The sequence below is a fragment of the Oncorhynchus kisutch genome, linkage group LG22 (assembly GCF_002021735.2).
Source record: "Oncorhynchus kisutch isolate 150728-3 linkage group LG22, Okis_V2, whole genome shotgun sequence".
Lineage (NCBI taxonomy): Eukaryota > Metazoa > Chordata > Actinopteri > Salmoniformes > Salmonidae > Oncorhynchus > Oncorhynchus kisutch.
This window is the reverse complement of record NC_034195.2, coordinates 9,314,395-9,328,818: the sequence shown is the minus strand read 5'-3', so window position 1 is coordinate 9,328,818 and position 14,424 is coordinate 9,314,395. Positions and strand designations below refer to the sequence as shown.

The following is a 14,424-nucleotide window of genomic DNA, read 5'->3' as shown; positions in this document are numbered from 1 at the left end:
ACAGACATATTGCCTGTAACCACCGTGAGTTAGACATAGGGTCCCGAAAGCGGTTCTCACATTGAGGGGCATCTGCAAGCAGGGAGATAAAAGAAAAAACGGATGCCCATCCAAATTCTCCACAGGAGGATGAGCGCTCGTGTCGCCTCTTTACAGTCAAGCTAAAGGCTCAGATGAGAATTTCCTCTAGTCTCACTTTCAACAGAAATTAGAGGCCCACTCTAATCCAGTTCATACTGAAGTACATGGTGTTTAATACTCTATTGAGATCTGTGTGGACCTATCAGTGCCTTTATAGAATAACTGATAATATTGAGACTTACTATGAATTGTCTGAAATGGTAGAAGCGGTGACTGTTTGACTGTAAATGGGAAATGTAACACTTGCTTCCAGGTATTGCAGAAACAGTCAAAACTCCAACAGATTATCTTATATAGTGTTTCTGTAAATTGGGAAATTACGATGTGTCTGCATGTGTTATATACAATGCAGGTACAGTAGTGCATGCGAGCACAATGTGACTGAATGTCTTTGGCCGTTAGCAAGGAACGTTCTATTTAAACTTGATCCTTTTGGATTTTGAAATGTGACGCAAGTACAGTATTTTAGCTACCAAAGACCTTCTGTTACAGATACAGGTATCCTGTGTGTATTTGTTCTCTCTCCTTCTGCCCTAGTCACAGGTGGCAGTCATCAGTCGCCAATTAGTAGCCAATCAGTTGCCAATCTGAAGACACACCTGCTCCTTTTCCCTTACCCAATCACATCCCCTTTACCTTGGTTTAAAAGAAACCCAATCCGTTGTCTCTGGAGTTATCTCTTTTGTTTTTGCGTCTAAATCTCACATTGTCCGTTATCATGTGAGTATGTATTGCTGTGGTGTATGGGTTGTTTGTTTGTTGGTGGGAAGAGGGGATACCAAGTCACCCTTCGGCATACATTACCTGTAGGAAAACATTGTCTAAGTACCCTAGTTAGAACTGGGCGAAAAACCCACTGTATTTTCTTAGTTAGTTAGCTAGCTGTTCTTGAAGCAGCCCAACTGCTGAAGAGGTGGTATGGCCTGAAGAGGTATGGTGCCTATTACTTCAGTGTAAATGAACTGGTAAAACCCAAGAGGTTTTTCTCAGCGCTACCTCTTGAAGACAGTTTGAATTATTAAGTGGTCAAAGCTACTGTTCTTCACGACTATGAGCTTGTTCCTGAGGCATACCGACAGAGATTTAGGTCTCATAGAATGTCTTCCAGTAAGACTTACGTGGAATTTGCTAGAGACAAGGGAAATCTGTTCGATAAATGGCATGCTGCTCGCAAGGTAACTGATTTGAACTCTCTCCGGGAGTTAATCTTGCTGGAAGAGTTTAAAACCTCTTAAGTCGACCCCCTCCTTTTTCGAAAATTCTGTTAAAAATCGCGCAACATTTCAGCGCCCTGCTACTCATGCCAGGAATATAGTATATGCATATGATTAGTATGTGTGTATAGAAAACACTCTGACGTTTCTAAAACTGGTTAAATCACGGCTGTGACTTGAACAGAGCGTGTCTTTCAGCGAAAAGCGCAAGAAAATCTGGTCACTGAAAACTGAAAAAAGTATCAATCCGCCACTTGCACCTATTGTTGAATGGAAACTAAATTACATAGGGCAGAGATTGCAATTCCTACAGCTTCCACACGATGTCGCCAGTCTCGTCATTTCCGGGGTCTTTATTTCTTGGTCAAACCAACCTGAGAGATCACTTTCCATCCGGTCTCCGACTGGAAGGTATGGAAGAGAGATTTTGGAAGAGGATTTGAAATCGTGGAGCTATTGAATACACATCGCCCCGTGATCATTTTCAACGTTTACTGATACCTAAAGTTGGATTACAAAAGTATTTCGAAGTGTTTTGTGAAAGTTTATCGGCAACTTTTTTAATTTAAAAAAATGACGTAGCGTTTTCAAACAGTTTTTTTCTGAATCACACAGTTTCCATAGATGGCTATTTTAGGTATATATGGACCAATTTAATCGAAAAAAAGACCCAATAGTGATGTTTATGGGGCATATAGGAGTGCCAACAAAGAAGATCGTCAAAGGTAATGAAAGTTTTATATTTTATTTATGCTATTTGGGTAGCGCCGGCTACGCGAAATCTTTTGTTTACATAGCATTCAGGTATTTCGGGGTGTTGCATGCTCTTATAATAGCTTCTCATGCTTTCGCCGAAAAGCATTTTAAAAATCTGACTTGTTGCCTGGATTCACAACGAGTGTAGCTTTAATTCAATACCCTGCATGTGTATTTTAATGAACGTTTGAGTTTTAACGAGTGCTATTAGCATGTAGCGTAGCGCATTTGCATTTCCAGATGTCTAGGTGGGACGTTTTTGTCTCAGGTAGGAGCAAGAGGAGATTGCGTACCTGAACACATTGTATTTTACCAAAATTAACAAAGTATCCTCCCTGTCAGAAGCGTTTGTGTTGACGCACAAGAGCGTATTTTCGGCTCATACTGAGAGTAGAGCCACAGAACTGTGTACTTTTAGACCTAGTCGGCCAGCAGTACATCAAGCATGCCGAAAAATGAGTGTCCCTGTTTCTATTGTCATAAGATGGGACATATGATTAATGATTGTTTCCTGCTAAAAACGCAAACAAGGGATGCCTCTTCGTGCCAAGCCGCCAACAGGTGTTGTGCTAATTCGTACGGTTGGGAGGTCTGAAACGAAACAGGTGCCTCAGGGTAAATGTAGTTAGAAAGTCCCAGTCCCCGACCGCAGATATGAACCGTTCATTTTCGAGTGGTTTGTTTCCCTAACGAATGACAAAGCGTCTCAGCATCTGGTAAAACTCCTTGGAAATACTGGTGCAGCGCAGTCGTTTATATTGTCTGATGTGTTGCCCTTCTCCGACAATACCTACTGTGGTTCCAGTGTGTTAGTTCAGGGTATTGAAATGAGTTTTGTCAAAATGCCATTGCACTTTGAGTGTACACCGAGTTAATCAGTGGAATATTCAGAGTGGGGGTACGTCCTATGTTGCCAGTAAAAGGTGTGACCTTTATAATCGGTAACGATATTGCCGGAGGACAGGTGGTACCCGTATTGGAAGTATTGGATAAAAGTGACCACTCTCTCTCCAATGAGCTGGTACAGAGTTATCCACATGTGTCCACCGATTGTGCTGTCACTCGTGCCCAGGCACGACAAGAAATAGACTTGTTGAAAATTGCTCTGTTCAAAGAGTTTGATAAAGAGGATGGGTTGTGTGCTACCGCTGGGAAGCTGATCCCCTCTGACAAACAGCCCAGGGCAGAATTGAAGTATATTGAACTTATTGCTGATGTAATACACTCGTGAGCAGCTGATTGCTAACCAAAAGGTTGACATCAGGCTTGCTAAATGTTTTTCAAGGGTTGTCTCATTGGAAGAGGTAAAGAAGAAGAACGTGGCTTACTTCATTGACGGTAATCTCCTCATGCGTAAATGGGCATCCCATGTTGACGCGGTCGGAGATTGGAATGCTGTTTACCAAATAGTGATTCCTATAGCCTTTTGACAAAATGTGTTATCCCTTGCTCATGATCACCAGTGGTCCGCTCAGTTCTGTCGGACATGCCACACATGTCAGATAATAGGAAAACCAAATCAGGTTATTCATCCTGCTACTCTGTCCAATACCTGTCAAAGGTGAACCATGTGGTGGTTGATTGTGTTGGACCGTTACCGAAGACAAAATTGGGTAACCAGTTTCTGTTAACCTCTAGCGTCGAGCAATCCCGTATCCGGGAGCGTAATCATAGCCTCAAGCTCATTACCATAACGCAACGTTTCCTATTCATGAAAATCGCAAATGAAATTAAATAAATATATTGAAACACAAGCTTAGCCTTTTGTTAACAACACTGTCATCTCAGATTTTCAAAATATGCTTTTCAACCAAAGCTACACAAGCCTAGCATAGCATTAAGCCTAGCATTCAGCAGGCAACATTTTCACAAAAACAAGAAAAGCATTCAAATAAAATAATTTACCTTTGAAGAACTTCGGATGTTTTCAACGACGAGACTCAGTTAGATAGCAAATGTTCATTTTTTTCCCAAAATATTATTTGTGTAGGAGAAATAGCTCTGTTTTGTTCATCACGTTTGGCTAAGAAAAAAAACTGAAAATGCAGTCACTACAACGCCAAACCTTTTTCCAAATTAACTCCATAATATCGACAGAAACATGGAAAACGTTGTTTAGAATCAATTCTCAAGGTGTTTTTCACATATCTATTCGATAATCTATCAGTGGTGGCAGTTGGGTTTCTCCTCAGAAGCAAACGGAAAAATACTGCAGCTGGAGATTACGCAAGAATTGCAACGGAGGACACCAGGCGACCACCTGGTAGATGTAGTCTCTTATGGTCAATCTTCCAATGATATGCCTACAAATACGTCACAATGCTGCAGACACCTTGGGGAAAACGTGGAAAACGTAAGCTGACTCCTAGCTCTTCCACAGCCATATAAGGAGTCATTGCCATGAGGCGGTTTCAAAAAATGCGGCACTTCCTGATTTGGATTTTTACCTGGGTTTTTTCTGTAACATCAGTTCTGTGGCACTCACAGACAATGTCAGTGTTTTCTTTCCAAAGCTGTCAATTATATGCATAGTCAAGCATCTTTTCGTGACAAAATATCTTGTTTAAAACTGGAACTTTTTTCATCCAAAAATTTAAATAGCGCCCCTATATCCAAGAAGTTAACCTCTCTGGGATATTCGGGACACAAGCGTCCCACCTCAACAACAGCCAGTGAAAGTGCAGGGCCCCAAATTCAAAACAACAGAAATGCCATAATTAAAATTCCTCAAACATACAAGTATTTCACATCATTTTAAAGATAACCTTGTTGTAAATCCAGCCACAGTGACCGATTTCAAAAAGGCTTTACAACGAAAGCACACCGAACGATTATGTTAGGTCAGTACCTAGTCACAGAAAAACACAGCCATTTTTCCAGCCAAAGAGAGGGGTCACAAAAAGCACAAATAGAGAGAAAATTAATCACTATCCTTTGATGAGCTTCATCAGATGACACTCCTAGGACTTCATGTTACACAATACATGTATGTTCGATAAAGTTCATATTTATATCCAAAAATCTCAGTTTACATTAGCGCGTTACATTCAGTAGTTCCAAAACATCCGGTGATTTTGCAGAGAGCCACATCAATTTACAGAAATAACTCATAATAAACATTGCTAAAGATACAAGTGTTATGCATGGAATTTTAGATCCACTTCTCCTTAAATGCAACCGCTGTGTCATATTTCAAAAAAGCTTTACCGAAAAAGAAAACATGCACTCTGAGACAGTGCTCAGACAACAAAACAAGCCATACAGATATCCGCCATGTTGTGGAGTCAACAAAGTCAGAAATAGCATTATAAATATTCACTTAACTTTGATCTTCATCAAAAGGAATTGCAGTTCCACAATAAATGTTTGATTTGTTCGATAAAGTCCATTTATTCCCAAATACCTCCTTTTTGTTCTTGTTTAGCCCATTAATCCAAATTCATGATGCACGAGCAGACAGAGTCAAAAAGTTCCTTTACAGACCGTGGAAACATGTCAAACGAAGTATAGAATCAATCTTTAGGATGTTTTTATCATAAACCTTAAATAATGTTTCAACCAGAGAATTCCTTTGTCTGTAGAAATGAATGTGTGTGGTCAGCTCACGGCACTCTGGCAGACCTCTGACTCATTCTGCTCCTTTTCTAAAGACTATTGACATCTAGTGGAAGCCTTAGGAAGTGCAATATGACCGTATAGTCACTGTATTTTTGATAGGCAAAGACTTAACCTACAAGCCTCAGATTTCCCAGAGTCTCAGGGTACGCTTGAACGTTGGCATCAGACACTGAAGTCTATGCTACGTAAATGTTGTTTGGAATCTGAGAAAGATTGGGATGAGGGAGTTCCTCCTAGTTTTTGTTTGCTGCTTGTGAAACTGTACAGAAGTCCCTAGGGTTCAGTCTGGCTGAACTAGTGTTTGGTCACACAGTGAGAGGACCAATGAAAGTCCTTAAAGAACAGTTCTTGTCCCAAGAGTTGTGTGCGGGAGATGAGAATGTGTTTGACTACGTTAGTTGCTTTCGTGAGCACCTACACCAAGCCTGTTCCTCTTGCAAAGGAAGCTCTGTCTTCTTCGCAGAGGAGTATGAAAAGACACCTATGATAAACAGGCTGTTTCTCGTCCACTACAGCCGGGTGACCAAGTACTGGTGTTATTGCCTGTTCCATGATCTTCACTGTCAGCTCATTTCTCTCATCCTTATTTAATTGAAAATAAATTATGTGCTTCAAACTCCTGATAGAAAACGTCAATCTTGTTCGTGCCACATAACATTAACCTTTTGTGACTAGGGGCCGGTATTTTCAATTTTGGAAAAAAAATGTTCCCGTAGTAGACGGGATATTTTGTCAGGACAAGATGCTAGAATATGCATATAATTGACAGCTTAGGATAGAAAACACTCTAAAGTTTCCAAAACTGTAAAAATATTGTCTGTGAGTATAACAGAACTGATGTTGCCGGCGAAAGCCTGAGAAAAATCCTATCAGGAAGTGCCTCGTGTTTTGAAAGCGCTGCGTTCCAAAGTGTCCCTATTGAGCAGTGAATGGCCTATCAACCAGATTACTCTTTCTCCGTATTCCCGAAGGTGTCTACAGCATTGTGACGTAGTTTTACGCATTTATGTTGAAGAATACACGTAGGCGGCTACATTGCGCAAGTGGTCACCTGATGCTCCCAGAGAGAATCTCGCGTAAAATACAGGAGGTAGCCATTACTCCAATCGGTCCTACTGAAAAACGAATTGTCCCGATGGATATATTATCAAATAGATATTTGAAAACACCTTGAGGATTGATTATAAACAATGTTTGCCATGTTTCTGTCGATATTATGGAGCTAATTTGGAATAATTTGAGCTATTTCGCCTACAAAGAATCTTTTTGGAAAAAAGGACCATTTGCTATCTAACTGGGAGTCTCCTGAGTGAAAACATCCGAAGCTCATCAAAGGTAAACGATTTAACATGATTGCTTTTCTGATTTCCGTGACCAAGTTACCTGCTGCTAGCTGGACAAAATGCTATGCTAGGCTATCGATAAACTTACACATGCTTGTCTAGCTTTGGCTGTAAAGCATATTTTGAAAATCTGAGATGACAGGGTGATTAACAAAAGGCTAAGCTGTGTCTCAATATATTTCACTTGTGATTTTCATGAATAGGAATATTTTCTAGTAATGTCTGTTGTGTTATGCTAATTAGTGTCAGATGATGACAATGGTCCTCTTCACGGGATGGGGTGTCACTAGAGGTTAAGAAAGGGGTTCTTAACACCTTCTCTTCTACCCTATAAAAATATGAACTTGTCAATCAGTCTCGCAGCGATCCAAGCAGTGACCCCATGTAACGCTCGGGGACGACCTGGGGGCCGAGGCGCAGGGCGATCCGGATGGAGGACATGGAACTCTCTCAACATAGATGGATCCAGAATATCCCCCACCGGGACCCAGCACCTCTCCTCCGGACCGTACCCCTCCCAGTCAACGAGGTACTGCAGGCCCCTCACCCGGCGTCTTGAGTCCAGTATAGCTCGTATCGTGTACGCTGGGGAACCCTCGATGTCCAGAGGGGGCGGAGGGACCTCCGGAACCTCACCTTCCTGCATGGGACCAGCTACCACCGGCCTGAGGAGAGACACATGAAACGAGGGGTTAATGCGATAATACGAAGGAAGTAATAATCGATAACAAACCTTGTTTATTCTCCTCAGGACTTTAAATGGCCCTACACAGTGCGGACCCAGCTTCCGGCAGGGCAAGCGGAGGGACAGGTTTCGGGTCGAGAGTCAGACCCTGTCCCCCGGTGCAAACACGGGGGCCTCACTGCGGTGACGATCAGCGCTCTTCTTCTGCCGTCCACTCGCCTGGCGTAATGACTCCTGGACTGCCCTCCACTCCTCCACCGCAGGAGCCTCAGTCTGGCTCTGATGCCATGGTGCCAGGACCGGCTGGTACCCCAACACACACTCAAATGGTGACATGTTGGTAGAGGAGTGGCTTAGTGAGTTCTGTTCCACGGCCCTTGTGGAACGGGGAGGGGTTGTAACTTCCCTCGTGGCAGGTGCCTAGGAGCCTTACTCTGGGCGCTCACCGAACAGGAGGAGACATAGAATCGCACATCCCTCACCAAGGTGGGCCACCAGTACTTCCCCCCTAAGACCTCGCACTGCCCTTGAAATACCCGGGTGACCCGACGAGGGTAGACTATGAGCCCATCGAATCAATTGATCACGAACAGCGAGTGGCACGTACCTACGACCCTCCGGACACTGTGGAGGTGCAGGTTCCTCCCTTAGCGCCTGCTCGATGTCCACCTCCCAAACTACTGGTGCCACCAGCTTAGCCGCCGGAATGATGGGAGTAGGATCGATGGACCGGTCCTCAGTGTCATAGAGGCGGGACAGCGCGTCAGTGTTGAGGGAACCTGGTCGATACGAGATTGTAAAACAAAATCTGGTGAAAAGGATTCAGTCTCCTAGCTGATCGGATATACTCCAGGTTACGGTGGTCAGTCCAGATGAGGAAAGGGTGCTTAGCCCCCTCAAGCCAGTGTCTCCACACCTTCAGGGCCTTAACCATAGCCAACAACTCCCTGTCCCCCACATCATAATTCCGCTCCGCTGGCCCGAGCTTCTTCGGAAAAAAAAGAACAGGGGCGAAGCTTCGGTGGCGTACCCGAGCGCTGTGAGAGCACCGCTCCAACCCCAGCCTCAGATGCGTCCACCTCTACTATGAACGCCAAAGAAGGGTCCGGATGCGCCAACACCGGCGCCTCAGTGAACAGCGCCTTCAACCTACGGAAAGCTCCGTCCGCCTCTGCTGACCACTGCAAACGCACCAGCCCCCCCTTCAGCAGTGAGGTAATAGGAGCTGCTACCTGACCAAAACCCCGGATAAACCTCCGGTAGTAATTGGCAAACCCTAAGAACCGCTGAACCTCCTTTACCGTTGTCGGAGTCGGACATTTACGCACGGCCTTGACGCAGTCACCCTCAATTACCCTCGTTTGGAAAACTCACATTTCTCCGCCTTCACGTACAGGTCATGCTCCAGCAGTCGCCCAAGAACCTTGCGCACCAGAGACACATGCACGGTGCGTGTAGCGGAGTAGATCAAAATATCGTCAATATGCACCACCACACCCTGTCCGTGCAGGTCTCTGAGAATCTCGTCAACGAAGGATTGAAAGATAGCTGTAGCATCCTTTAACCCGTACGGCATGACGAGGTACTCATAATGGCCAGATGTGGTACTAAACGTGGTTTTCCACTCATCTCCCTCCCGAATACGCACCAGATTATACGCACTCCTGAAATCCAGTTTTGTGAAGAACTGCGCTCCGTGAAATGATTCCACTGCCATAGCGATGAGAGGTAGTGGGTAACTAAAAACCACCGTGATGGAATTGAGACCTCGATAATCAATACACGGACGCAAACAACCATCCTTTTTCTACACAAAAAAGAAACTCGAGGAGACGGGTGACATGGAGGGCCGAATGTACCCCTGTCCCAGAGCTTCCGTGACATATGTCTCCCATAGCCAACATCTCCTCCTGGGATAAAGGATACACATGACTCCTTGGGGGTGCAGCGTTTACCTGGAGGTTTATCACGCAATCACCCTGTCGATGGGGTGGTAATTGGGTCGCTTTCTTTTTACTGAAAGCGATAGCCAAATCGGCATACTCAGCGGGAATGCGCACGGTAGAAACCTGGTCTGGACTCTCCACCGTTGTCGCACCGATGGAAACTCCTACACACCTGCCTGAACACTCATCAGACCACCCCTGGAGAGTTCCCTGTTTCCACGAAATCATCGGATTGTGAATAGCCAGCCAGGGAATCCCCAGCACTACTGGAAACGCAGGTGAATCGATAAGAAACAGCTCCTTAATATTCCCCTGCGTAATCATCTCCAAAGGAATTGTGACCAGCCCTGACCCTAATGGTCGACTATCTAAAGAGTGCACGGGAAAAGGGGGTCTACCTTAACTAACGGAATCCTCAACCTCTGAGCGAGTCCACGATCTATAAAGTTTCCAGCTGCGCCTGAATCGACTAGCGCCTTATGCTGGAGAGAGGGAAGAAATTTAAGGAAACAAATTAATAAAAACATGTGACCAACAGGAAACTCTGGGAGAGTGTGGTGCTGACTCACCTGGGGTAACCGAGGAGTGTTCTGCCTGCCCTCTCGACTCCCAGATGAACTCCTCCAGCACCGACCTGAAGTGTGCCCTCTCCGGCGACAACTGGTACAGGAGGAGCCTCCTCCTCCGATCTCCCTAGATGCGGCCCCTCCTAGCTCCATCGGGATAGGAGCGGGAGGGTCAGGACAGGAGGTGGAACTAACAGGACCCTTTCAGGATGTCTGCGAGCAGCTAGCAGATGGTCTAACCGGATCGACAGGTCTATCAGTTCATCCAGGCTGAGCGTAGTGTCCCGACAAGCCAGCTCCCTGCGGACGTCCTCTCTCAGGCTACACCTGTAATGGTCTATCAGGGCCCTGTCGTTCCACCCTGCTCCAGCGGCCAAGGGCCAGAAATCCAGCGCAAAGTCCTGCGCGCTCTTCGTCCCCTGCCGGGGATGGAACAACCTCTCACCCGCCGCTCGGCCCTCCGGAGGGTGATCTAACACCGCCCGGAAACGGCGGGTGAACTCCGGGTAGTCACCCCTCGTGGGGTCGGGCCCGTTCCAGAAAGCATTGGCCCACTCCAGGGCTCTACCCGTAAGGCAAGAGACGAGGACACTCACGCTCTCCTCGTCCGAGGGAGCCGGCCGAACGGTGGCCAGGTAAAGATCTAGTTGAAGCAGGAAGCCCTGGCACCCAGCCGCCGCTCCCTCGTACCCCCTCGGAGGCGTAATGCGTAGTGCGCTGGTACCGGATTCCGCTGGGGGAGATGGTAGAGTTGCTGGTGGGAGGGTAGGTGGGGTAGTAGGGAGACCACTCCCTACTACCATGTGTGATGAAGGACTCTCTCCTCCATTGTGGGGAGAGGGGTGGTCGCTACTCCTGCTGACTCCATAATGTTGGTGCCGGCTTCTGTAATGCTCAATGAGAGTATGGGTGTGGAGTCAGGCGCAGAGAGCAAAGGATGCGGGAAAAAACACGCTTTAATGTCCCAAAAAATCACAGGAACAAAATAGTATACCCAACACAGGTGTAACTATAAAACAAAATAGTACCCTATTGTGAAATAATGGGACAGCGAGAAAACCCAACAAAACACTAACCACTCTCACAAATACAGATGAACAAGCCCGCACAAACAGAAGCGGGCTAAACGAAATTAAATAACCCCAACCTAACAACCAAACAAGAAACAGGTGAAACCAATTAGACAAAACCAAATGAACACAGAACAAAGGATCGGTGGCAGCTAGTAGACCGGTGACGACGACCGCCGAGTGCCACCCGAACAAGAAGGGGAGCCACCTTCGGTAATATTCGTGACACCCCAACTCATAACCCACATTTCTCAGTAACGTAATCAAGTATGGGGAAATTAGTATACATATCTTTGTATCGCCTAATTTGACACCCAACGTCATAACACGTTATGACACGGTCATAACCATGCCATAATGTCATAACAGTTGACAATTTGTCATAACACATCTATTTAGACCTGTTGGGACATATGTTATTTTATGGCTGGTTATGACACCTACATAAGAGAATAAAAACCCACAATCTACCACAGTATTTATTTTATGGCTGGTTGTGACACCGACATAAGAGTAATCAAAACCTACCAAACAAGGCAAAACATTCCATTACACCATAGCTTATGTGTCAACAGTATGTTTATGTTATACACTACCATTGGAAAGTTTGAGGTAATTTAGAAATGTCCTTGGTTTTTGAAAGAACAATTTTTTTTTTGTCCATTTAAATAACATGAAATTGATCAGAAATACAGTGTAGCTGGATTATTACAATACCTTATTTCGATACATTCAGTATTTTCCCACACTCTATCCCAGCCAGGTGCAAATTGGGGGAGGAATACAACAAATAAATTGCTTTGCATGTGTGGTTCCTTACCACAATCAATCAGAATGGCAAAAATAATCTCTGCTCAGAGGGCCTCAGAAATAGCTTTTGCAGAGATGTCACGCCCTGATCTGTTTTACCTGTCCTTGTGCTTGTCTCCACCCCCTCCAGGTGTCGCCCATCTTCCCCACTTATCCTCTGGGTATTTATACCCCTGTTTTCTGTCTGTTCCAGTTTGTCTTGTTTGTCAAGCTTTCCAGTGTTTTTCCTGTCAGCCCGTCTTTTCCCAGCCTCTCTTTTTCTCATCTTCCTGGTTTTTAATCATTGCCTGTCCTGACCCTGTACAAGCACGACTGACTACTATGCCTGTCCCTGAGCCTGCCTGCTGTCCTATACCTTTGCTCCTACTCTGGATTATTGACCCCTGCCTGCCTTGACCTAATGTTTGCCTGCCCCTGTTACAATAAACCGTGTTACTTCATACAGTCTGCACTTGGGTCTTACATTGATACCTGATAGTACAAACAGGCCATAACTGACCCAGCAGACTTAAGCTTCGGCAGGACACCCTCAGTGTGGCAGACTATGCTGTGCCGTTCTGCAAGCTAGCAGTGGAGGGAACCCGGAAGCGCTGTTTGAGACGTTCCTGCACAGATTATTGGAGGATGTACAGGATGCGCTGGCAGCCCAAGAACTACCGACGGATCTCGACTCACTCATCGCTTTAACCATCCGGATCGATGGTCGGCTACGGAAATGTAGCAGGGAAAATTGGTACGATTGCGATCCCAATCGCTCACTCAGGGATCCCACCTTGCATCTGATGAACTCCAGAAGTCCCCGGCGTCTACGTCCCCGAGAGGATCTGAGCTTACCCGAGGTACTCCAAGAGCTTCCGGTGACTGTCGATACACCTCTTCCCGAGCCAATGCAGCTCGGCAGGGCTAGGCTGTCTCCAGCCGAACAGGTAAGCAGACTTGACACCCAGAGTTGTCTGCAAAGCGGAACTACAGGTAATTTTGTGTCTACCTGTCCCTTCAAGAGACCTAGCTCATTCATTGGAGTGAGTACACTGGTGTTTCGTAAAGATAATTATTCTTCTCCCCTTACTCGCCCCCCTCTCCATGCCACCCTGCTGTGGGGCGAACCAGTCCAAGTCTCTCCAGGCACTCATCGATTTCGGGGCCGATGTGAGTCTCATGGACGTTACCCTGGCGACCGAGCTGGGCATCCCCACTCAAACCCTCTCCATTCTCATGTGTGTTAGAGCGCTGGATGGGTGCTCTATAGGCCGGGTCACCCACCAGACCACCCCCGTCAACCTACGAGTGTCAGGTAACCATAGCGAGATGATCCAGCTCCGCAGAGTACCAGGATCTCCGGGGGGGTTCAGTAAGGCCTGGGTCACTTCACTTCCGCAGCACCGACCAGTTTCCAAGAAGGTCAAGCCTGAGGCGCTGGAATAGTGCCGCGGCTACACCCCCGGAAGCCGAGACCCCCCCCCCCCCCCCCCCCCCCGCCCCAAGATCATTAGCCCCTTTGCTGTTCGTCCTCTGTTGCCCGGTACCCTCCGTATTTTTCCTACCTTCTAGAGTCAAAACCACGTCTGACTGCCCCATGTCTTCTGCTTCTACGCCCGGCCGGCCAGCCAGCGTATATGGTGAGACACCACCTGAGGGTTTGACCACGGGGCAGGGGTTTCCAGTCCCTGGTTGACTGGGAGGGTTATGGCCCGGAGGAGAGGTGCTGGGTTCCTGCTAAAGACATCTTGGACCCGGCCCTCATCGCCAACTTTTACCGCCGGCATCCCAGTCAACCAGGTATCCGCCCAGGTGGAATGCCAGGTGGCGTCCCTAGAGGGGGGTACTGTCATGCCCTGATCTGTTTGACCTGTCCTTGTGCTTGTCTCCAACCCCTCCAGGTGACCCTGTACCTCAAATCCAGAAGAGGCAACATATCCCAACGATTCCAGCTTCTGCAGCCTTCATGAGAATGATTCAGGAGGAGCATGCTGGTGTCCCTGCCGCCCGACACACAAAACCAACAACTTCAAAACAGTAAGTGAGTGTTGTGGTGTGACTCTCCTACCTTGGCCTTTCTGTAATTATATTTGTGATTGAGATGTTAGGAAAATTCCTGAACTAAGTGTTTTCATCATTCTAGATTGCAGCCGGTAGCAACAAGAAGCGCTGCTTTTTGTGTGGACCCAAGAAGGACAGGAAGACACCGTACACATGCATCAAGTGGAATAAATACTTTTGCAACACACACAGTAAAACTCTGTCCCTCATATGGTGTGTATACTGTCCTTAATTT

The 14,424-nt window shown here is 46.3% G+C and overlaps 1 long non-coding RNA gene across 1 annotated transcript; it reads left to right on the top strand.

Moving 5' to 3' along the window:
• Positions 1-751: 751 nt before the first annotated feature.
• On the top strand, positions 752-14,398 carry LOC116356279 (uncharacterized). The gene is made up of 3 exons (XR_004204769.1): positions 752-861; positions 14,030-14,165; positions 14,272-14,398. It is a non-coding gene; the product is annotated as an uncharacterized LOC116356279 (long non-coding RNA).
• Positions 14,399-14,424: the final 26 nt, after the last annotated feature.